This window comes from Eumetopias jubatus, unplaced genomic scaffold (assembly GCF_037043125.1).
Source record: "Eumetopias jubatus isolate StellerSeaLion01/CBP00866 unplaced genomic scaffold, mEumJub1_p1.0 scaffold_5, whole genome shotgun sequence".
In the NCBI taxonomy this organism is placed as follows: domain Eukaryota; kingdom Metazoa; phylum Chordata; class Mammalia; order Carnivora; family Otariidae; genus Eumetopias; species Eumetopias jubatus.
In genome coordinates this window covers 114,428,101-114,454,280 of record NW_028274811.1, presented here as the reverse complement: position 1 = coordinate 114,454,280, position 26,180 = coordinate 114,428,101, and the positions used below count along the sequence as shown (strand labels likewise).

At 43.5% G+C, this 26,180-nt stretch overlaps 1 pseudogene; it reads right to left on the bottom strand.

Annotated features, from left to right (window-relative positions):
• Positions 1–315: 315 nt before the first annotated feature.
• On the bottom strand, positions 316–1,794 carry LOC114211924 (splicing factor 3B subunit 4-like; annotated as a pseudogene).
• Positions 1,795–26,180: the final 24,386 nt, after the last annotated feature.

Sequence of the window (26,180 nt, the reverse complement as noted above, 5' to 3'; positions counted from 1 at the left end):
TTAGAATATTAAGGGATGAGATGTCATGATGATGTTTTATTTTGGGAAATGGTTCAGGCAAACAGATAGGTAGGTAGATGGATGGATAGATAGAAGAAAAGAAAGAAAGAAAGAAAGAAAGAAAGAGAAGAAAGAAAGAAAGAAAGAAAGAAAGAAAGAAAGAAAGAAAGAAAGAAAGAAAGAAAGAAAGAAAGAAAGAAAGAAAGAAAGAAGAAAGAAAGGAAGAAAGAAAGAATAGATACTTGAAGCAAATATGGAAACAAGCTTGTAGGATTTTCTTCTTTTTTTTTTTTTAAACAAGGAGTTTAGTTTTATTTTCTCTGTGCATTTGCAAAACACTTAGGACCAACATAGAAAAAAAATAAAACCTCCTGTGAAAAATATTACACGTAAGGGGAAAAAAAAAAAAAGGCCTGAGAGGGATTAGTGCCTTAGCCATAGGGAGCTACAGCAACTCTGACTGGTCCAAGGAATTGAAAAAATATTGGGAAGATAGAACAGGAGGCAAGAGAATGAGAAATTACTGAGGAAGAGGGCCTCGAAGTGGGCCACGAGGGGGAACTGGAGGCTGGGGGTTGGGACGGGGTGGAGGGAGGGGCCCCCGCTGGTAGCCATAGGGTGGGGGTCGTGGAGGCCCAGTGTATCCATGAGGAGGCATCAGTGGAGGAGGTTCACGCATCCCATGTGGAGGCATAGGACCTGGGTGACCCATGGGAGATCCAAACGGAGGCCCTCGAGGGGGCATGCCCATCAGAGGAGGTCCAGGATGAGGGGAATGGCCTCATCCTGGACCTCCTCTGATGGGCATGCCCCCTCGAGGGCCTCCGTTTTGGGGATCTCCCCATGGGGTCACCCAGGTCCTATGCTCCACATGGGATGCGTGAACCTCCTCCACTGAGGCCTCCCTATGGCATCCCACCGTTGGGGTGAGGTGAGTCCTCCAGGATGTCCAGCCCCTGGGTTCCTGCGAGGGGCCCTGTCCTCCAGCCCCAGGAGGCATAGGTGGTGGGGGCATAGCTGGGGGTATCCCAGGTGGAAGGGCTCCAGGAGGCGGCACTGGGGGTGGGAAGGACCCAGGAGGAGGCATGCCTGGTGGAGGAAGTCCGGACCCCAATGATGATACCACAGGATTGGGGGCTGAGGGTGGAGGAGGTGCATCTGCAAACAGCTGCTGAGGGCGGTCGGCCTGGGAGAGTGGGTTCTGGGCTGCCAGAAGTCATTCAGCTGCTGAGCCATGGAGCTCACCCTTGGAGCCCTTCTTAAAGGCATAGGACACGGTTACAGAGATACTGCCCATTCATGGCCTCAATAGCTGCATCCGAAGCATCAAAGGAAGTGAAATTAACAAAGGCATAACCTTTGCAGTTGCCTGTGTCAGGGTCCTGCATAATCTTTGGGGTTTGTAAGATGACCCCAAAGGCGCTGAAAGTATCATAAAGCAGCTTCTCATCAATCTCCGGGTCTAGACTGCCAATGAAAATGTTGGCCCCCACGTCCAGGTTCTTGTTGTGAGCTGATGCTTTGTTCACCCGTATTGGTTTCCCATAGAGTTTGATCATGTTCATGATCTTAATGGCATAGTCAGCATCTTCCTCACTCAAGAATTCCACAAAGCCATAGCCTTGGTGCTGACCTGTGACTCTATGCTTTGGCATGTGGGTGTTGACTACTGGCCCTGCCTGGAGAAATAGCTCCCACAGCAATGGTTTGCTAATCTTCTCGTCCAGGCCCCCGACGTAGACAGTGGCATCCTGGTTCCGCTTGGAGATCGGCCCGGCCGCCATGGCGAAAGAGCTCCCGCCGTCTCAGGATTTTCTTCTTTAATGCTAGCTGCTTTGTGTACTCAGGTGCTAATTTTGTCACTCCTGAAGAAAAAGTCTTTTTTTTCCCTTTTCTTCAACCCAGGATCTGGCACATGAAGGATGCCAAAAATCGAATTGTGACCCATATATCCCTTTCTCAGTGTATTTGCTGGCTACCCTATACATACTATTACAAATTAATTTATAATGTTGTTATAGTTTGTCTTTCTTGCGAGCTGTGAGTCCCCTGATAGTAAGGGCTTTGTCTTAGTCATTCTTGAGCATTACTGTGTCTAATAATAACCTATAAAATATGTCATGATTCAGTTCTATTGCTCACAAAAGAAATGCTGTAAGAGGTGACAAGATTGAGAGACTAGAAAAAATAGGAACAAAAGTTATATCAGGTGGTAGAGCCTTGCTACAGACTTTGTTGTGTCCTCCCCCAAGTTCACATGTTGAAGCCCCAGGCCCCAGTGTGATGCTAACATGAAGGGTTGGGCCTTTGGGAGGTGATTAAGTCATGAGGGTAGAGCCTCATAATGGGACTAGCACCCTTACGGGATAAACACAAGAGGACTAGTGCCCTTACGGGATAAACACGAGAGATGACCTCCCTCTCAGCTATATGACGATACAGCAAGAAGACAGCCATCTGAAAACCATGAAGAGGGTCCTCACCAGACACATAATCAGCCAGCACCTTGATCTTGGACTTCCCAGCCTCCAGAACAGTGAGAAATACGTGTTTGTTGTTTAAGTCTATGGTATTTTGTTACAGCAGCCTGAGCTAAGACAAGCCTCACTGAAGGGTCACACATGATCTCAGAAGAGAGAAGGGAAAGTAAAAGACAAAGCTTTAGAGGAGGACAAAATGGCAGACCTCAGTCTGGTCTGAGAGTGAATGGGAGGTCCTAGGGTATGGTAACACAAATTGCAGTAAAGGGCCTGGGGAAGAACTAAGGTCTTTGGGAGGTCCGGGATGTCCACAAGTAAGGAGGAGCCAGGTGGTACTTAGTCACTCAGACCAGCTAGCTCATAGGCAGAAGTGAGGTCCAGATGTGGTCAGGCCTTGGGATCCAGGGATCAAAACAAGTAGATAGAGAGTATAAAATCCAGACAGGAAAGCTGACAACATGATGTGAGATTCTGTACAGGCAGATTTGAGAGGAGGCAAACTATGGATTGATGTAGATTATTGTCTCTGGAAATTCTAGTTAGTGACTCACTCCAAACTTGTATAGCATGGTTTCACTTGAAAGGCACATGTGCTATAATTATATATGCACACATAATTAGGGCTAATACTTATTAAGCTCTTAGCATGCACAAGTTACTCTTTTATGCATACTGTATGTAACCCAGTTGAACTCACATCAATGCCATGAGGGTAGATACTAATTATGCCAGTGTTACAGATGAGGAAAGTGAGAGATAAGAGTAATTTATCTGAGACTGATCCTCTATCGGCTGACATGGAAGAAAGGAGCTGGCTTACTGCAAAGTTCCTTGGAAACTGACAAGGATTGATTGCCTTAAACTCTGGGCCATCGCTGAACACAAGGCTTGCTCTCCATACCAGTGCTTTACCAACCATCACTGTTAAGGTGATGGATCCTGCCACTGGCATATACCCTAGTTCCCTGATCTTGCAGACAGAAGGGCTGGTTCTCCCTTCAACTACCATTGCTGAGCTAGAAGAACAGGGCTAGAGGCAAGACCTACCCCACCATATTGCTAGTGTGCTCCAGCCTCTGATGACAGCAGAGAGGAACCGGAGCTTTCCTAATTACCTAGCTTGAAAGCTCCACAACCCAAGGGTAGAAGGCCCCTCTCCTGAAATCCAGGGTCCAGATCTGTCAGATTGCTGTGTGCTATCCTAGAATGAGTAACTGGAGACCCATACACCTAGCTGTTTTCCTATAGACATTTCCAACCGACTTCAGATGGTTGGCCATTTGCCCTTATTTGAATGATAACCTAAAGCATGAAGAGGAATTTCGAAGGTCACATAGTAAGTGGTAGAACTGAGATTTTAACTCAGGCAGACCAGACTCTACCATCTCTTATGCATGATTTCTAGTGGGTAGGTATGTCTCTGCATTTCCCCATGATGTGTAGCATAGAGACTTACAATACATTCTCACTAAATATTTGAATGCCCGTTAACGGTGATCTGAAATAACAAGGAAGGGAGATAGCACTGATTTAATCAGAGATCTTTTATAAAACTAGCCAGGCAAATTCTCTTACACACAGTAGACAAATGCTTTGTATTTAATTGTTAGAGTGTTTTGAAGTCGAATTCAAATTAATAAATACTATTGCATCTGTCAGTTAAATGAAAGGGCCTATAAACAACCAATGCTATTTTCCAATCAAGAGGGAATGGTCCTTTAAGGAATACAGAGAGCTTAAAAGAATATATGATCACTGTTAAATTGTCTGATAGACTTTAAAAGTCTAAGAGATGAGGCAAGAGATATAGATGAAAATGGAGTGGTTGGCATAAGACTTCTCACAAATGGGCCTCCAAGTGGATTTAGGAGGAAGGATAAGATTTGAAGAGGAAAAGTGCCTCCAGGTATAATAAAAAGCAGATACAGAAATGCACACAGAAGTTATTACGGGAGAAGGGTCATGATCTAAATTAGGGAAGCATGTGATGTTTGGCAACAGTGAGAGAAGGCAGAAAAAATATGATGTGACATATTACATGTTTTCAAACATTATCAGTGGACACTTGAGCTAGAAAATATTACAGAGTTCACAGGTGATAGCAAGTTGTAATGAAAGAAAGCTGAACTTTGCAAAAATTAATCTGATAGTGATGTTTAGATGGACGTGAAAAAGACCCATTAGAAGGTTATTTGCAGACTCTCAGCAGCATAATAAATGGAGCTGATGCAGACAGATGCTTCCTCCCACTACTCAGAAATGTGAGATCAAATATTAATGGGTGATGGACAATGATGATAAAAAGGAACAATATGATAGATGACATGAAGAATGGGAATTGGGAGGATCAGATTTAAGATTCTAAGGTCCTTAAATGTGATGTGTACACTGGCTTGAAAATATAGTACTGAAAGAATGAGAAGAAATATATTTTCCAATCCAGTAGCAGGAATAAAAACAATCCAAGGGGAAGGAAGGAATAGTGCACACTGGAACACAATAATAGATTATAAAATGAACGGTACTTCCTTATATGTGATATAAGCATTACACATATGGGGGAACAGCCCCTATTGATGATAGAATAGTGGTTTATTCTGGAATTGTTAAACACAGGGGGGGAAGCAAATGGAGCTGGGACAGGGTTCAAAAAGGCTTCAGCTCTCTATGTACTGTTTTTGGTTTCTTGAAAATATCTGAAGCAAGTACCTTTATCTCCTTACTAAATCTTGGGATGAATATATAGATGTGTATGTTCTTTAATTTGATGTTGTATAATAAAATGTTTGAAAAGCTATTGATGTAAATAAAGCCTGAGGTGAAGAGTCAAATTAGACGTTGGATAAGAGGAGTCTTCTAACAATACTCTAGGCATCTCTACCCCTGGCAGGAATCCCCTAAATAATATCCATGAAGCTGGTATGGCAATGGGATATGAAGGTACAAATTCACCAAGTCTCAGATGCACCTTCTCACTTTTGTTACTAACAGTTTAAGATTCTGTAAGACAAATGCTGCAGTCAGCTCTGTATGGGAGGACAGACACTCAGGTTTGTTCTGTAATCTGTTTATTGTGCCCTCTACTGGTGGCTCCGCGCGATTCTCTAACGCAAAGCTCACTTTTAACTTTATATTATTTTCCAACATATTAATGAAAACCTTCATAGTGGTTCTCTGTCTGATGTTGTAAGTCAACAGGTGCGATAGGGTTATCAGTCATAATTTCATTTCTTATTTAAAACTTGGCTATGACCTGACTTTAAAAATTTGAACCTAGGGCGCCTGGGTGGCTCAGATGCTTAAGCGTCTGCCTTTCGGCTCAGGTCATGATCCCAGGGTCCTGGGATCGAGTCCCGCATCGGGCTCCCTGCTCCTTGGGAGCCTACTTCTCCCTCTGCTTCTCTCTCTCTCTCTCTCTCTCTCCCCCCCCCCGTCTCTCATAAATAAATAAATAAAATCTTTAAAAAATTTAAAAAAAATAAAAATTTGAACCTAGCATCTTCTTGGCCAGTGGTTTTTACTTGGAGATGTACGTTAGACTTACGTCTGAAGTTTTATTAAAATGTAGTGTTTAAGACTTGCTCCAGACTTACTGACTCACTTTACTTGGTATCCTTGATATATTCTTGGTATATACCACCACAAATTCTGATAAATATAGGAAATCTCATCAGAACAATTTCATATTATTTCTGTGCTTTCCCTGTGCTTCCCATATATTCTTGAAAAATTAGCATATTGACATGTCTTTTGGGGCTTCCCACGAAGTACAAAACTTCTAAAGTATTGTACTGATAACATTTTACCTGTACAAATTTAACAGATTTAACCTACAGTTAAAAAGAAAAGCATGACTCTTTCACTATAGGAGATGAATGAACAATACAATTACATAGCTGAATATTCTGGAATTTCTCATATTTGCTTAATAATAAAAACAATGACTGCCTCAGAACCCCATAGAAGGACTATTCCAGGTACTTTGAACTAACGGCACTTCAAAGAATAGGGACTCTGGGTACAGGCTTCTGTTGGCATTGCTTAGACAGATTTTAGTCTGTCCCTGAAGATTGAGTGAGGATTACCAGAATTCTGTAGTTGAGAAGCAGATTGCTTCATAGAACTGCTAACCCAAGATATGACAGAGCAAGAACTGATCATATGGAACTTAAAAGAACTGATGAAGCATGACTGTGGTTGTGTGTTTGGAATATTATTGATGTTGCTTTAATGCTATATTTTCTGGATATGAAAGGAAGCCTTTTCCTCTTCAGCTTATCTGTACCCCATAACAGTTTCGTTGCCTTTATCTGTAAACTGAAATAAAACATTTTTAAATGATATATTTTTCTCACTAACCTCCCCATCTCCTGTGTCTTGAATTCAGAAACTATTATTGTGTATTCCTACTTTTCACAACAATATAGTTACTTGCAAAAGTTCAATAAGAATCTGTGTTTTTTGTTTTTTGTTTTTTAACCAGGCCATAACTGGGAAAATTGATTGAACAAGCGAGGCTCCTAAAGCCTTGCCTAGAATGTCATATTTGGGAAAGATGCCCATTTAATCAGATATGACCAGACATTTTTGAGGAGCTAAGGGAGCCTCCAAGAAAGACTGTCCTGGTATCTGTCTTATAGGGTCTAGCCCTACAGGTGAGCCAGGAAGATCATTTCTGGGCAGGCTAGGAAGCTTGGGGTATTTGGGGGACCTCCACGACAGAGAAAGAGAATTTGTCCACATTCATAGGTACTGCCAGTGAAATCTGGAGGAGAGAAATTTTTCAGCTTGGCTAAGAGGCTAATCTCAGGATAGCAAATGATAGAGTCCATCTTAGATTCCTTATGATAACTTCCAGGAAACCAAACTTAAGGAGGTCCATATCATAAATTAATATCCTTGCTGCTCCTATGTAAATAACCAGGCAAACCTAGGTGGCTTTTCTTACTGGTCTAGATGTCCTCTGTGTTGGTTGAGTATTAATATTCTAATTAAGATTTATGTTTAAATATGCTACTAATATGGTCTCTAGTTCTTTTTTTAGGTCATAAACTGATGCTTTATTAAATCAGATCTGGTTCTTTCTTTTTTTTTAAGATTTTATTTATTTATTTATTTTTTAAGATTTTATTTATTTATTTGAGAGAGAGAATGAGATAGAGCATGAGAGAGGGGAGGGTCAGAGGGAGAAGCAGACTCACTGCTGAGCAGGGAGCCCCATGCGGGACTCGATCCCGGGACTCCAGGATCATGACCTGAGCCGAAGGCAGTCGCTTAACCAACTGAGCCACCCAGGCGCCCAAGATTTTATTTATTTGAGAGACTGAGAGCGAGAGAGCACAGAGGGAGAGTGAGAGGGAGAAGCAGACTTCCCACTGAGCGGGGAGCCCGAGGCTTGATCCCAGGACCCTGAGATCATGACCTGAGCCAAAGGCAGATGCTTAACTGACTGAGACACCCATGCGCCCCAGAGCTGGTTCTTTCTTTATAAATCAATTTCTTGGTTCACTATTTACTACGAATGAGATGGAAAGAAGAATGCAATCTTTCAATTTTCACCAATTCACAGCTCCCTTGTAAGGGAACGGTGCAGAGGCAGAAGAAAAGAGAGAGGACGGTGAAGGGGATGGAGTCCAGGAGAGCAAGGAATGAAAACAGAGAAGTTAGGGTTAGGTTTCAGGAAAAGGGTGCAGGACTCTTGACAGAAAGCCACTCTCCTTTTTCTCTTCTGCCACATTTGAGAGAAAGGGACATTTCCAATTTTGCCCCTAATTCTGAGAAAACAGTATTGTTGCCCTGAAGGTGAGTTTGACCCCCAATAATAATGATTTGAGGTATATTTAGATTTTTATTTACATAAAATATCTAGTAGTATTAATTTCTTATTCCTTTTGCTATTTTCTTTCAAATTAAAAAAAAAAAAGAATTGGAGAAAACCTGGCTTAAACAGCTTTGATTTTGCTCACTGCAACTCACAGCACACTTCTGGCCATAGCACAAATGCAAGTATTTTCATGTGCTTTTTTGTGTTTCCCCCTTCCCCATACTTCATTGATCACTGTAGATTTTTTTTTTAAGATTTTTTATTATTTGAGAGTGAGAGAGAGAACTCAAGAGAGCACAAGCGGTGGAGAGGGGGAAGCAGGCTCCCTGTGGGACTCGATCCCAGGACCCTGAGATCATGACTTGAGCGGAAGGCAGCCATTTAACCGAATGAGCCACCCAGGTGCCCTGATCACTGTTGATTTCAATTACTTGTTTAGTAGTTCATATTGTGTGCTGCACTAATGGTGTAAATACATTGTGTTCAAGACAAACAAAATGACATTTAGAATGGAAGTGACAAATTCTAGATGGCATCTGCTCTAGTGGGCTTTTCTTCCCCTGGGTCACCTGTGCTATTCTGGAATTGCAAGTGAAGAGGTCATGATGAGGGTTCTTCTGGAAGATTTCAAACCAGTCTTTACTAGATTAAAATGGTTTTGTGTATGCATTTTTTTTAAAAAGAAGATTTTATTTGAGAGAGAGAGCGAGCATGAGCAGGGAGGAGAGGCAGAGAGAGAAGCAGACTCCCTGCTGAGCAGGGAGCCCAATGAGGGGCTCGGTCCCTGGACTCCGGGATCATGACCTGAGCTGAAGAAGGCAGCTGCTTAAGACTGAGCCACCGAGGCGCCCGTGTGTATGCATTTTAAGCATACATTCTCCCTTATTTTATTTCTGAAACTTTCCATGAAATGTGTGTGCCAGTTGCCAGGCATCTCCCTCCCCCTCCCCATTATCAAAACCTTTCTGATGTCATATGAGGTGGGTGGGGTGTGGGAAGCAAACAGCCACCTCCAGGGTGTAGCCCAGTGATTAAGAGCTTGGACTTTAGGGCTCTGCTCCTCATATCCCAGCTCCCTACCTAAAGCCAGCTATTTATATTCTCTGTGCCTCAGTTTTCAAATCTGGAAAATGGGCTTGGTCACAGTACTTAGGTCACAGGGTTGTTGTACAGATGAAAGAAGAAAGCTGTGCAGAAAGAGCTTCGGGTATGGCTAACACATATAAAGCTGCTACAGTGTTAGTTTCAGGCGCTGCAGAGACCGCATTCTCTCACAGGGCTCCTAAAGAAGTGTCATCACGATAGGAAACTACAACACAAGACAATGAAAAGTGGCAGGTAAACTTTGGATTTGGAGGTCAGTTATACTTTCTGTGTATTTGATAGAAGTTTTCAGTGAAGTTTTAGAAAAATGAACTTTTGTTTACTGTAATTATCAGATAGCAAGTAACTGAGTTACTTACTTTCTACTCTTCAGTGTTAGTGGAGGCCGGGTGCTTGGAAGCTGGAGCCAGGATCTCTGAAGCTCTTGAGGAGCTTTTCTTAATGAGAATCTGAGGAAGTCTGATGGCTTCTGGGCAGCCCATGAAAGGGGCTTTCCCCTAGGCCCCCATTCGTGTCAGACACTGTTAGAAAAGACTGGGGTTATTACTGTGCATTTCTTTTCCATCATGCCTTTCTCTCTAGTTCTTTTCTCTCCATGCCAATGTATTGGAGGGGAGAACACCTTTCTCATACGGTGCTTCTATGTAGCGTCAGCCCACGGGAACAGTTTTTGTTAGCATCTAAGCCCAATACTTGTTGGCTCATTACCCTGACTGCTCATTTACGGGGACACTTTAATCCCCCTACAGAGGATTTCCTCTACCATACCTTTCTAGGGAACCCCGGGCAGTGTCTCATTTGTGTGCAAATCAGCCTGTGCCTGCTGCGCCCCCTTGGGTAGGTCACGTTTCTCCCATTTGTCCTGTGTCACTTCCTGGAGCCTGCTGCCCTGCCTGGAGTGCTGAGTGTTGGGCTGCAAGGGCTTCCAGGCGCCAAATGGAAAACAATGCCTGTCAGTCCTTTTTGGACCAGGAGAGGGCCAACTGCTGCACTTCCGTGGAGTTCAGAGGGTCTGTGAGCCTGAGCTGGGTGCCTGCTGCCAGACTGAGCCACCACTGTCCTACCTCTCCTCCATGGTTTCTCTCTCAGCACCTCCCTCGCTCTGCCTCTCATGCAAAGCATCCACCTGGGAGATGAACCTCAACCTCTTAGCCAGCCTCAGCTAAGCCTTCCCTCCCCTGCTGTGTTGTCTCACCAGTCAGTCCTTACTTTCCCTTGGATATTTTCTGCCCCGCCACATGGGTCTCTTGTCAGAGGACAAATAGATGAATAGTCCATAACCAGGGCAAGGTGCATCTCCTGGGCTAGACTTGGTCAGCAGCTGGTAGGCTCTCGAAGACTCTAAGAACAACAAAATGAGTTTGGTTTCTGAGGAGAGTTCAAAGCTTCCCATTGAGAAGCTGACCCCCATGTATTGCCTCTTCCATTCCTGACTGGAGCCCTTCAGGGGTTCTCCTGATCCTGGGGAAACCCCTGAGGTGTGAGTGCGTGTGCGTGTGTGTGCACACGTGTGTGTGTGTAAGAGGTAGGTGTGGCAAGAAAGGGATGAGTTTGCTGTCTCAAGTGAACAGCACATGGCTGGGTTCATTCTTCCGTTCTCATCTTCAGACCCACCCTGTTTATCCTTAGGTTTGGGTGTCACTCTTGGCTCTCCCCGAAGTAGCTGCATCGGCGTGGGAGAGCTTCTGCTTTGGACCTTGTTCCAGGTTCTTGCTTTGGAGCTGACACGGAGTTGCCGGTCTGCTCTTTCTGAGGTCTACGAAGAGCCTCGGTGTTGACAAGGTGACACTTCTCTCTGCCCTGCTCCTACCGCTGGTCATTCCCTCCCCGCCATCATGCCACATAGGAGCTAGAGCTCTACCAGGAAGCAGATGGTATGTTTAAACTGGGATGATTCAAACTGGGTTTATTTACAAAAGGACCAAATATAAAGGCGTGGGTGGGATATAGAGGAACCGCAGGTCGAGCTCTGACACCCAGAGCTAGCAGCAGTAGAGTTGTTAACTGACAAGGTAAGGACTGACAAGACACGGAAGGGATAGGTGATTCCAACTTGAAAGGATGGAGTCCTGTAGAGCAGGTGCCCTTGAGAGAAGTTGTCATCTCCAGTGAGGTACACAGCCAGCCTGGGGGGGCCTTACGGAAAGGCAGCCAGGGAAATAAGCATCCCAGCGTCCTCCCTACTCTCTCTCTGATATCCTGCCAGGGACTCCCACTGGCCAAACCCAAATTGGAGCCAGAGAGCCTGGAAGTCTGTTGCTGTAATCCCTATTGTTCAGCCTCCTGGCCAGGAGCAGGATGGAGGGGCTAGCCGGAGGTATTTGGCAAACACAGGGCCCTCACAGCTCATGAGAAAGAAAAAACAATAGAAACTTACTTAACATTGAGCAAGTGGCTGTGTATTGACCCTACCTGGTATTCTTTACCCATGAGAAGATCCTGGGGGCATGATCACTCATTTTCCCACCTAATAGTCTTCCTCTCCATGAATGACAGTTAAAATATAACTATGGCCAGGTGGACTACATCAGATCTTGGAGCTTTCCCCTTCTTCTGGACTGGATGATGTCCCTTCCCAGACTTTCAGGCCCCCACACCCAGAGCAGGGCCTCTGCTGTGGCTTCTGACTCCCTTGCAAATCTAGTCTCACTGGAGCTCTGAGCTTCTTTCCAGATGTTCCCCATCTCAGCTGTGGTGCCTTCAAAACCTGGAAGCAGTTCGCCTAGCAGCTAGAGCTGATGTTCTTAGGCCCATCTTCACAGTTCTGGTGGCAAAATATTAATGCCTAGGTCTGTTTCCAGTGGCCTCTGCTTCCAAAGGGTCCTTTCTCTGTTCCACTGCATAGTGAGAAGTCACAGGCTGCTCTCTCAGGCAGAGTGAGATCCCATGGTGCCTGTCAGGAGCACCTCCAAGTTTGCTCCCTCATGGTATGGCTTGTCAGACCCCTTTCTATTGCTCCCTCCTGCACTGCCTTCTGCAACAGCCTTGCAAAATCTTGCTCCCCTCTCCTTTTAATGCATACTTCATGTTTTTCCATAGCTTTCAGTGATGTGAAGCAACTGTCCATGACTCTAAGACATTAGCCCAGTTGGAGCCAACCATAAGGACCTGCAGAAGGCCCAGTCTCCTGCCCCAGCCAGCCCCTCTCCGGGGTTCTAATGTGCCTAATAAAAGTGCATTCAGCCTCCTCCCTCTCTTGAAGGTGCTTTCTAAGCCTTACTAGCTTGCTCCCCAGCTAGCAACGGCAGGCCATTTGTAGCTAGCTAATCCACCTCTTTCCTCCTGGTCTGTGGAGACTCTGGTGCAGACACAGGAATTTTTCCAGCTGTCTGTAAAATCAAATGCTGATTCTATTAACACCTTCCAGAAGCCAACACCATAGGAGGTCTGTGGGACTGCATATAAAATTTCTGAAATCCTAGATTTTTATATGCGGTTTCTGGACTCCCACAAAAGCAGACCCTAAAACAAGGATTTGGACGGAGGTTATTAATTTGATTGGTGACTCTAGGAAATATGATGAGGGAGTGGACAAGTGACATAGAAAAGGACAAAAACAAAGTTTGCATTAAAGAGGTTACTACTGTGGGCAGCTGGAGTATGAGGCTTTGAGCAACTTTGGAGAACACCCCTCAGAATTGTCCCAAAGGGAGGCTAGGAATTTGGGGTATTTACAAACTCTGGCCCCTCTTTGGTTGAAGGTACATCCCCAGGAGGGGGGAGGTTAATTCCTTTCCCCCTCCTGCCAGCCTCACATATGGAAGCTCCCTTGCCCAGAGATCACCCTCAGCAGAGCCAAGCAGGAGCCCATCAGCACTTGAGGGAGTTGTTGGCAGCTGAGTTCTGGGCTGGGCACTGTCATTAGTTCTATGCTTCTTTCCAAGAAGCATAAACAAATATCCTTTTCTAATGTGCCGTTTAAAAAATGTAACATGTTAATCTTTGGAAACTTTGGAAATTAAATGTTTTCCCCACCAGCTGCTTCTCATGGTTCACATGATGGGAAGGAAGATATAATCAGGGAATTGTGAGTGACTGTCACGTGTAGGAGTTGGTAACCTCTTCCACAGAAAACTCTTGGCCCAACATCCCCCGAATTTCCAATGTTCTTCATTGACAGATGCAGCAGAATGGCATCCGCAGAGCGGACATGCCCACAGAAGACCCAGTCCTTCTCCCAGCGATAATGGAAATCACTCTTTTGAGTCTTTGGAAGAAAAGAAAAGTTTAATTTTCCCTCCCATTGAGAAGGAAGTCTGTTTTTTTTAAAATAAAATTTGATATACCTAAGGTGTACAGCATGATGATTTGATATACATATATGTAGTGAAATGATTACACAGTCAAGCTGACTAACATATCCTTTCACTTAGTTACGTGCGTGGGGTGAAATCTACTCCCTTAGCACATTTCCAGTATGCAATACCATATTAATAGTTGTAGTGATCATGCTGTACATTAGATCTCCAGTCTTATTCATCTTACGTAATTGCAACTTTGACCAACATCTTTCTATTGCCCCCACTCCCCAGCCCCTGGTAACCACCATTCTACTCTCTGCTTCTACATACTTGATTTTTTTAGCTTTCATATATAAGTGAGGTCATGAAGTTTTTGTCTTTTTGCGTCTGACTTATTTAACTTAGCATATGTCCTCCAGGTTCATCCATGTTGCAAATGGCATGATCTCCTTCTTTTCTAAGGCTGAAAAATACTTATATACAAGTATATACCACACTTTCTTTATCCATTCATCCATTGAGACTTAGATATGTTTCCATATTTTGGTTAATGTGAATAATACTGCAGTGAACATGGGAATGCAGATGAGATACTTTCCTTTGGGTATAGACCCAGAAAAGGGGTTGCTGGATCCTATGGTGGGAAAAACTCTTTTTGAACCACTTGAGCAGGGGTACAATCTCCCCACTATGTTTGTTTCAGCTACTGCTGGTCCCATAGCCTCAAATTATGAGTGACTTGCATGGAGAGAGAAAAAAGAGAAGATGTTTCTCTGTGGGAAAAAGGGCAATGGTGGGAAATTACTACTAGGTCTGGTTCATGTTTTGGGGTATTAAGTGGCAGTAGAAGGAGCTTCTGATACAGGGATTTTGAGACTTGGTGTACAAAAAGCAGCACTATCTCCAGATGTAGAGGGCCAAGTGTGACTCAGATGGAGAAATATTTTTTTCTATTTCTGTGCTGTGCTTTTTACAGTGTTTGGGAGAATAAGGACCAGAAGCCACGCATCCCCTTCAGCGTGTGGAGTGATTTGCGGCTTTGGGAACCCAGGAATGATTTGGTAGTGGGGGCAGCCTCCCTGAAGTATCCAGAAGCAATGAATACCAACAAGAAGAGTGGAAGATAACAGTAGCAGAAGACCTGCCCACCACCGTGTCATATCTCCAAGATTATATTTGGGGGAGTCCAAGGGGTATTGGGTTTGCTCAAGACTCAAATCCTGTAGGAGAAGATGGGGGCAAAAGAACCAGGAAAGTGGGAAGAAAGCTAAGCTTGACAGCATAGGGATGAGGGAATATAGGAGGCCTGGAACATTTGGCTGAAATCAGAAAATTAACATGTCTTTAGCAACTTCACTAAATGAAAGTCATAAAATCTGTTTCCCTTTCTGTTGACTTCTGTTCTTTGCTGCTTTTAGTTACTCTCCAAATATAGATCAGATGCACAAAAGAAATCAACTTCCAGCATGCTGAATAAACAGTCTCCTAGGGATTACCTTCCCTCTAATCCTTAAACTAAAATCAGCGGGTATCATGAGTGAATATGAATATCCTGTGTGAAACTGGCTCATTTGTGTGGGTTTAGGCAGCTCAGTAGAGAAGCTCTACTGAGCGTCTGGCTTATTTTCATGGGGCCTTTCTTCATGAGCTCCAGGTTTTAGGCAGTAGCTATAATTATGATGATTAGTTATAGAAAGTGGTTGTTAACCAACTTGTTTTATTTTACTACCACTTTACTTAAAATCAATTGAGAAAGGAAAAAATACAACCCATACTTATCTTTAGAGGTTTAGAGAATATATAAACAAAGCCTTGACATTCTTCCCAACCAGAGGCATATTCCCATTATCAAAAAGAACTGAAGTTTCTATCCACAATAGCCAAGATACTTGCTGGGTCCATGGTGCTTGACAGCATTTTCCTTTTGGTGTTTCAAGAAATGTCATTAGTTTCCCCAAAAGTGTTCTATGGCTAAATGAGTGAATCAATGAGTTAATGTCCAACAGATTCGATTACTGCAAGATTACCTCTCCGAGACTTTGATGTGCTTGTGAATGTGGTCTGGCTTCCCCAACAGGGGAGTATGAATGGGTACACCATGGACAAATAACTTTGGGATACTGCCAGGACATCTTGCAGAAGGCTGGTGCTCCAGAACATAATTTCAAAAATGTCATATATGATAGACATGGAGCAGCACCACCCAGATCTCCTTTCAAGGTAGGACTTGCTGCCAAGGTACAGGGAATGTTGTAACAGATCATCTTCAGCTGCCCGCTTCTTCAGAATCTGCCTCAGCTGAAAAGAGCTTCCTTGCCCTTCTATGAGCAAACCATCTGGTGGCTGGGCAAAGTGTGTATAAGGGGCCCATCCTCTTGTCTAACCCTGACAACACATGCTTCTTGCAGAGCTGCTGAGCAGGCTGGCCCAGGCTTTGTCAGCTCTGCATTGCTGTTTGACTTCTCCCTCTGTCCAATCTTGCTTCACCTCTTTTCACAGGTGCTGATCCCCAGTAAGTATCTTGTACCCCAGACTCTGTCTCAGCATCTGCTTCTATAAAGCCCAACGAGGGACATTACTTAACTATGTGAGATTATTGTAGTTTATGAATGAGGATCTTAATGCAATGGACTGAATGTTTATACACCCCCCACTCATATATTGAAAACTAATCTCCAATTTCATCCCCTAAATTGGGATAATAGTAAAATATCTTCATAGGATTTGAGTGAGGATTCAATGAGATGTTATAAATTCCCAAGAACAGTGCTAGGGACATTTTGAGGGCTATAGGCCATTAGATGTTATTGTTACTGAGGCAAAGTATATGAACCTGTTACATTTTAAGTAGATGATCCTGGAGAGGTAGTCAGGGGCAGATGATGCAGGCTTTGTCCAGCCCTCTCAGATCAAAGAATTCCCTCTCATGACATAGGGGATGTGAGAGGAGAGGTGGTGGATTTATTTTAACAATAATAATGTGATCCCATTCACTCTGCAACCACCATCATCCACCTTGGGAGGAACTGAAGCACTCAGCTAAGCCACTACTGAACTTCTGACCCACAGAAACTAGGACAGTAAGTGTTTATGGTTTTAGACCAGTAGGTGTTGGAGCAATTTGTTTTACAGTAATTGAAAATTACAGGAGTCTGGGTCATTTAGCTTTGTATCATCCTTTCTTATGGATATTTGGCAGTGGGGGCAGCCTCCCTGAAGTATCCAGAAGCAATGAATACCAACAAGAAGAGTGGAAGGTAACACTAGCAGAAGACCTGCCCATTCTTACTCATTCTTTCTTTCTGTTTATCCACCAAGTATACTGTAATACAAATATTCTTAGAAATCATTCTTCATATAATACTGGGAAGATCTATTCCTATAGTTGTGAGATCACAAAAAGTATTTTTCTATTCATGTTTGGCTATTTTCTATTCATGTCTCATAGGAGACATGGCTCAGGTAATTTCCTGTTGACACTGGTGTGGGATCTTTTCATTCTTCTCTTGATAAATCTTGGTAGTTACATTTAGTATGTTATTCCTCTTGCTCATTTCAAAATGTGCCTAATTTTCAAAGAATTCCCATTCTTTTTTTAAAAAAATGGTATTTTTTATTGCTCCAATGCTTCAGTAACCCTTTGGAAAACTTCTCTTGTCCCTGCCTTTCTTTACTAACAATAATACAACCTAAGTAAAGGAAATTTCATTCTGAGTGTTTATCTCTAGATTTCTTTTTCATTATTTGCTCCTGAATGCTTCTGTGCTTTTAAGGGATCAGCCTTTCATCTTTGTGTAACCAATGCTTTTTCCAGACCTGGCACATAGTAGGTACTGAATTAATGTATGCTGCTAAAATATATTTGAATATTAAAGGTCACTGAACATAGAAATACATTCTGTATCTTATCCCCTCTGCTGCCTGCAGAGCCAGTGAAGCCATTCTTTAAAATAGCTTATTTTTAATTGCTTCACAGTTATACCTTTATATATTTTTTCTTTTTTGGTTAACATAGCTGAAAATGCGCCTTTCTTCCATAGTATAAGATGATTATCACAATTAGTGTTAATGGTCTCCTTCCCCATGTCCCTTCTTCCACTTTGTCTTGGAGGAATTTTCCTGGTGATTTTCCATACATTTCAGACTTAATGGTATAGATGGTGGGTGGGCTAGGGGTGAATATTGAAAGACCTATGTAAGGGGTATAATTAGGGTGGTGGTTTTGTGACCCTAACTCTCCCTTCTTTTTTCAAGAGGTTATCTAAGACACATCAGTTACTTATCTTTATGACAAAAGAGTAAAAACTTAACTCAAGAAAAGATAAAGAAATTTATTTATAGCGTCCCATGGAACTCATGGATGACAAGGCAGTCCGATCTCTTGAAGGAAGTGGAAACAGGTACTGGGAAGCTAACAGTACTCACCTTCTTCCTCTCCTCTCTTTTTATCTATATACAGATTGGTTTCCTCTTCTCTTCAATCCTATGGCCAAGTATGGCCACTGAGTTAGCTGGGTCCTCTGTGACAGAGACCTTGAGATGGAGTTAGGAGCATAAGGTTTGTTGGGATGTAAGACCTGTGAAGGAGAAAAGGAAGAGGAAGCTAGATTGGGCGGGGGAAGTTTTCACAACATGATGCAGACCTGACACCTGCTACAGGAGAGTGGGGAGGAAGCAGGATCCGGCAGGAAGAGCCTCGGACCATAATGCAGACATGAGGGGAGCTCCAGAGTGAAGATTATCTGTTAGAGGTGTTCTGTGTTGGCAGGAATGTCCAGGCTTCAGTACCCTGTAGTGCTTAGTCATTAGGTAGTGGTTGCCTGGAACCAGGTTGGCCTGGGCCCAAAAGTTGAGGCAGATTCTGCACGCTGTCAGCTGACTCTACTCTTGCACTTCCTGACTCCAGGTCTTTCTTGAACTGAGAAGTGAATAGTATACTTCCATGGCTGCCATGGTCACCAAGAAATCAAAGTTCCCTTGTGAGCATCTCCGTAGAGAGTTTACCTATGGGAGGGCCTGTGTGTATCTGCCCCTCAAATTACCAAGGGAGGGTTTGGGCCCAGGAGGGTGGGTTCATCTTTTACAAAATGGCCTCTGGGGCCCACTGCTGTGGTTAAGAAGATGAGGGGCTGGGAATTTTCTCCAGAAGATATTGTCCTTATAAACCTGGTTAAAATTTGAAGGTTGGAGGTCACCAAATAGAGGAACATGTTCACCACTTTATCCAGTTGGTGCCAAAAGGCATGATGAAGCATATTTTTTAAAAAGAACCTATTTTGGGGGGCACCTGGGTGGCTCAGATGGTTAAGCGTCTGCCTTCGGCTCAGGTTGTGATCCCAGGGTCCTGGGATCGAGTCCCACATCGGGCTCCCTTCTCCTTGGGAGCCTGCTTCTCCCTCTGCCTCTCTCTCTCATGAATAAATAAATAAATAATCTTAAAAAAAAGAACCTATTTTTTTCTTTTTGTAACCTCATTAGAAGAAAGCATACTTCTGTTCAGATGTGTTACTTTGAGATAGTAATCTTATGGAAAATTATCTTTGACTTTTTGTTTAATTGCTTCAATCATAAATAGTCAGTTCTTCTACTCCTGGCCCCATGTCCCCCTCTTAGAATTTTTCCAGGATTCTTTTGACCCATCCTATTCAGATTTATATCATTCATCATGCAAGGGAGAGCAGAGGTAAATTAAATGTAAGTATTGGTAGAAATATATAAAGGGAAAGCAATACCACATTCCTGGAGGAATTGCAGAGATTTTTGAGAATTTGAAAGATGTCACCATTGAGAATTTGGAAAGATGCAGGAGTAGTGCCTCCCACCACATCCCCATTCGACCCTCCAATTTGGCCTGTGCAGAAGATGGAGGGATCTTGGAGAATGACAGTGGATTATCATAAGCTTAACCAGGTGGTGCCTAAAGTATCACTTTTAGATACTGATACTCTTTGGAGCATTTGGCAAGCCTCTATAGGTGAATCATAGTGCAGACTTTTAGGAATTTTGGAGCAAAGCCTGGCCATCATCTGCAGATAACTACTCTCTTTTTGAGAAACAACTCCAGGCCTGCTACTGGGCCTTAGTAGAGACTGAGCATGTAACCATGGGCCACTAAGCTACCATGTGACCTGAGCTGCTCAACATGAACTGGGTGCTATCTTTCTGACCCACCACATCGTGAAGTTGGGCATGCACAGCAATACTCGATCAACAAATGGAAATAGTATGTATGTGATTGGGTCTGAGCATGTCCAGAAGGCACATGAAGAAGTGGCCCAAAGGCCCATGGTCCCCACTCCTGCTGTACTTCCTTCTCTCTCCCAGCCTGCCTCATGGGGAAGTTCCCTTTGATAGTTGACAGAGGAAGAGAAGAATGGATTATAGATACTTCTGCATGATGTGCAGACACCACCCAAAAGTAAACAGCAGAAGCACTAAAGTCCCTCCCTGGGATATCCCCGAAGGATAGTGGTGAAGCGAGATCCTCCCAGTGGGCAGAATTTCAGGCAATATGCCTAGTAGTTCTCCTTGCTTAGAAGAAGAGATAACAAGATGTGCAATTATAGACTGATTCATGGGGTATGGCTAATGGTTCAGTTGGATGGTCACGGACTTGGAAGAGACATGATTAGAAAATTAGTGACAAAGAACTCTTGGGTAGAGGTATGAGGATAGACTTCTCTGAATGGGCAAAAACTATGAAACAATTTGTGTCCCATGGGAATGCTCACAGAGGGTGACCTCAGCAGGAAAGGATTTTAGTATCAAGTGGATGAGATGACCCATTATGTGGATACCAGCCTCTCTCCCTTGTCTTCACCCAATGGGCTTACAACAAAGGGGCCATAGTGGCAGACACGGAGGTTATGTCTGAGCTCAGCAACAAGGACTTCCACTCACCAAGGCAGATCTGGCTGGGGCTACCACTGAATGCTCAATCTGCCAGCAGCGGAGACCAACACCGAAACCCTGATATAGCACCATTTCCCACAGACAGCAGTGAGGTGGCAGGTTGATTATGTTAGACCGTTTCCATCATGGAAGGGACAGCATTTTGTTCTCACTGGAATACACACTCTGAAAACAGATTTGCCTTCCCTGCATGCAGTGCTTTTGCCAAAACTACCATCCATGGATTCATATGGTGCTTTATCCACCATTATGGTATTCCACACAGCATTACTTCTCATCAAAGAACTCACTTCACAGCAAAAGCAGCGCAGCAATGGGCCCATTCTCCAGGCATTCACTGGTCTTACTGTGTTTCCCCACCATCCTGAAGCACATGGCTTAGCAGAATGGTGAAATGGCCTGTAACTGAGTCTACAGTGCTGGCTTAGGTAACAATACCTTGAGGGCTGGGGCAAGGTTTTCCAGAAGACCACATCTGCTCTGAATCAGCATCCAATATATGGTGTTGTTTCACCAATAGCCAAGATTAACAAGTCCAGGGATCGAGGGGATGAAATGGGAGTGACAAAATTCACTATTCCCACTATTGACTCACTAGCAGAATTTTGTTTCCTTTCTCACAACTCTATTGTCTGCTGGCCTAGAGATCTCAGTTCCAGAAGGAAGAATCCAGAGGCTTTCACCAGGACACACAACAATGATCCTATCGAACTGGAAGTTAAAACTGCCACCTGGCCACTTTGGGTTTCTCATGACTCCAAATCAATAAGCAAAGAAAGAAGTAACTGAGTGGGATGACTGATCCTGACTCCCAGGGGAAACTGGACTACCACTCATAATGGAGGTAGAAGAGTACATTTGGATTACAGGAGATCTCTTAGGGCATCTCTTAGTCTTACCATGTCCTTTGATTAAGATCAGTGGAAAACTACAACCCCATCCAGGTGGGACTACTGATGGTCCAGATCCTTCAGTGATGAAGGTCTGGGTCTCCCTCCCAGGTAAAGAACTACAACCAGCTGAGGCACTTGCTGAAGGCAAAGGGAATATAGAATGGGTAGTGGAAGAAAGTAGTTATAAATACCAGCTACAGGTACAAGGCCTGTAATTGTATTTCCTCCTTATTTTGCTATAAATACATTTGTGAGTGTATGTATGTAGGTACGTGTGTGTATGTCTTTGTTTTCTTTTCTTTCTCATCTCCTTTCCATGTAACAAAAGATGTATTGATTTTATATATCATATTCTTAGTATCTAAGTATTGTTAATTTTACATCACACTAATTAAATTACGGGAGATCAAGGAGAAGAATAAACATCATTCAAGGATTTTACCTCCTCTTCTGGGAAAGGGGTTAGTGCATTTTTTATTTTACCTCCTCTTCTGGGAAAGGGGTTAGCTGTATCATGTTAATTATGGAATTATGCAATTAATGGAATTGTGGAATTATGATCTTATCATTGTCTTCATTTGGAGATTAAGTACCATTTAAGGAGATACATATGAAGGCCAAGTTGAAGGGTGAATTTATGAATGTTAATTTTATGTGTCAACTTGGCTGGCCTTGGGGTACCCAGATTAAACATTATTTCTGGGTGTGTCTGCAGAGATTGTTTCTGAATGAGATCAGCATTTGAATTGGTGGACTCAGTAAGGTAGAGTACCCTCTTCATTATGGGTGGACATCAACCAATCCATTGAAGACCTGAACAGAACAAAAGGCAGAGGAAGAAGGAATTAACTCCTTTTTTTTCCTGCCTCACTGTGAGCTGGGACATCTCATCTCTTTTGCCCTCTGACTGGGATTTACACCATCAGCTTCCCTGGTTCTTAGGCCTTTGGACTTGGACTGAATTATACCACTAGCTTTCTTGGGTCTCCAGTTTACAGACAATAGATGGGGGGCACTTCATAATCATGTCAGGCAATCCCTCATAATAAATTTCCTTTTTCACATAAACACATATATGTATTCATACAAATGTGTGTGTATGTATATGTATTACATAGGTATTATATATAGTACATAGATAATCTGCTATTGGTTCTGTTTCTCTGGAGAACCTTAAGTAAGGAACTAGAAGTATAGTAAGACTCTGGTTGAAAGAAAATAAACCATTGTTAACTAATTCAAGTAGAATGTCAGGATTTATGAAAGTGTGCCAAGCTATGTTTTTTTTTTTTAAACCAATAATACACTAATGGTATATTAGTTACCTATTGCTGTGTAACCAACTGCCACAAACTTAATGGCTTGAGCAACACAAGTTGATACTCTCATAGGTTCTGTGGGTCAAGAATCTAGCTTCCAATGAGCTAGGGCTCATGGGCTACAATCAACTAGTCAGCTGGGGCTCTCAGTTAAAGCTCAGGGCCTTCCTCCATCCTCACTTGTTGTTTATTGGCAGAATTCAGTTCTTTATAGTTGTAGGACTGAGGTCTCAGCTCCTAGAGGCCACCTTACTCTACGGGAAGTTCATAGTGTGATATTTGCTTTCTTCCTTCTTTTTAAGGCTTCTTCACCACATTAAGACAGACCCACCAGAGATAATATCCCTTTTAACTCAAACTGATTTAGGGCCTTAATTACATCTGTACAATGCCTTTTGCTATATAATATAAAAAATCATGGTAGGGATATCTCATATTCATGGGTCCTTCTCAAGGAGGAGGGTGTTATACAAGTGGACACCAGGGACAGCAAGTTTAGGAACCATTTTAGAATTCTGTTCACCACAAATGGACCCAGTCTGAATGCTGGAAAACTGACAAAATCCCCTTCCCTTCTATCTTACCTCTTCTCTATGACAATCTACTCCCCTCAGATTCTCCAAATTATCAAGGAAGGGCTCTGGCCTAGCTGGGTTGGATGCCCAATTCTGGTTCCATCAACTACGGTCAGGGGCACGGTTTCATGTGTAAAATGGCTCCTGAGGGCCCACTGGTGTGGTTGGGAAGCCAGGGGTGGGGGGCTGGGAAGATGCCCCTAAGAGATTTACCTCCTGCTTGTCTCTTATTCTAAAAGAGGACTTTCTTCTGGAGGGTGGGGTAGAGCAGAGAGTGAAAATGACCCTGGGTAGGAATGAGAGTGCTCATGATCTCTTTTATGGCACTCTAGAATTTGCCCAGAAAGAAACTCCTCCTAAAACTAGGCTGTGTTCTTGCATGCCACATTCAACAAATCTAAACAATGTAAAACTGAAATAAAAATTTATCTAGAATGATAGTGGAGGAATGGGGAGTGACTGTTGATGGATATGAGGTTTTCTTTTGAGGATGATGAAAGCGTTCTAAAACTAATTTATGTGTATTCCAGTACGGACTATAGAAATGGCCTAGAAATGATGAGCAACCTCAGCCCTAGACCCAGATCTCTTAATACTTACTCAATTAAAGATGGGCTCTTTAGGGGTGCCTGGGTGGCTCAGTCGTTAAGCATCTGCCTTCGGCTCAGGTCATGATCCCAGGGTCCTGTGATCGAGCCCCGCATCGGGCTCCCTGCTCAGTGGGGAGCCTGCTTCTCCCTCTCCTACTCCCTCTGCTTGTGTTCCCTCTCTCACTGTGTTTCTCTCTGTCAAATAAATAAATAAAATCTTAAAAAAAAGAAAATGGGCTCTTTGGGGTAATGGCTTATTTCAAGTTTGGGTCATGGAAAGTATCAGATGTCTTGTGTCACAGAGCAAGAATTCATGAATTAATGGGATCATGTGATAGGTTTGGCCAGTTTTAGCCTCTTCACATTGGCTACAGAGTTGTGGATTCTGGCTTGGCCATATATGTCCTACTCAAGGGAATAAAACAGAAGAAAGCTTTATTACTTAGGCCCCTAGAAAGTCCTGCAGATGATGCTGGAGGCTGGGGTTGGAAATGTTGCTTGTGCCTGCTGGGTCACTGTGGAGGGCTCTGCAGTTACACCGTACCTTTCCAGTGGTGGTGTGTGCCTTTTCTGATATATTTTACCCTAATTCTGTTCCTCCCATTCCCCACTTCATGGAGTTTTACTATCTCAGATACACTGTACAACTGTTTGTGTGCTATGGCCCTTTGAAGGGTCATAGTAATATCTAAGATTTTTTCACCTTCCCCTAACCCCACAAGGATCACTTTTTAGCTTCTAGGGGTTGATATCACACACGCTCTGCATACTGTAGTCCATTTGTGCTGGAAAGCATGGAGAATGTGGACATTTGTAAACTGATAAGACCTGGAAGCCCAGAAAGGGCCAAGGCAAATATACTCCATTATTGGGAATCAAAGCTACATCTTCTCAGGTCGAGACCTTGGGTCACTGTGACAAAGGAACAGCAAGATAGATTTCAGGCCCTTATCTCCCACGGGTGCTGATGCTCAGAGGTCTTGAACCACAGGTATTGACTCTGAATATATCTCCTGCATGCTAATGCCCATGTCAGGGTCAGCTTCCTGGGAACACATGTGTCCCAACTTGAGTGTGTTGTTGACTTATTATTGCTGTGGCAGTGGGCAAAACCTTATCACCATGAATACCTGCTGGATTTCTTTCATTGCCCTCCAGAGCCACTCTCCCCTGCTCTGTGCTCAAAGAGAGACTGACCGCATGGATTGCATCAAAGGGTCCCTTGCTTCTGGTTTCCTGAGAGTCTCGGCCACTGCAAGGCAATGTGGTGGGGGTTGGGTGGTGAGGTTAGAGTGTTTCTTCTCCCAGCTCCTCCCCTCTCAGGTCACAGTAGTCTGCCTATGTGTCTCTAGAAAGGCCTCCCTTCTGTCAGATGGACCTGTCTATAGTTCTCACTCTCGGTTCCAACAGTTACCTCCTCTCCTTGGCTTCTCCAGGCCTAACGCTCATAAGAACGTCCTGTTCTTGCTAGCCCTAGGGGCATCGCATTACCTCCGTGCTTCTCCCCAGTTCTGCCCACCTCTGTAGTAGTCCATTTTTTGAACTCTCCTAAAATTACCCCGCTCGCAGATGACATATTTCCTGCTGGGAACCTGGCTGACACACCTAATGCAGTGACTTGAATTAGGAACAGTGTTTTGAAATCTGGGTAAATGTTTCAGTGGGTAAAGGTCAAGTGGGATGTGTGTGCTTGCAGGAACAGGAGGAAGGAGAAGGAGATTCGGGTGATGAATGTATGAAGATGGGTTTTGAGGGGTACAGTCTTGAAGGCAGTAGAGTATAAAAGTACATTTTTCAGGGGTTGGGAGAAGTATTGTACAGTGCTGTGAGAAATGAATGTAATGCAGTTCATAAAAGCACATGCTGTAACTACCAAGATGTTATCACAAGGAGGTGCTTAAGAGATGGCTAGATTGTTGCAATGCTACATGGTGGCTCCGAAAAGTTAATGTTTTGTAGAAGAAATGAACACTTGAGTGTTTTCTCTGTGCTAGAGTGCTGACATAACACTGCACTTAAGGAGACAAGTCTGTTGATTTTGCATCCTTCAGTCTACGAAGCCCATGAATTTGCCACGACATGGTGCATTTTGCTTTGGAACTTAAGAAAAAGACATCATCAGAATAGTCCACTATGAGGACTACTGGCTGAATGTATCTTCCGCATGCCAGTGCAAACCTTTGAGGTTTCTCCTGCTCTTTGATTATTATGGACAAATTCTTGTAGGTGGTAAATTTCTAAT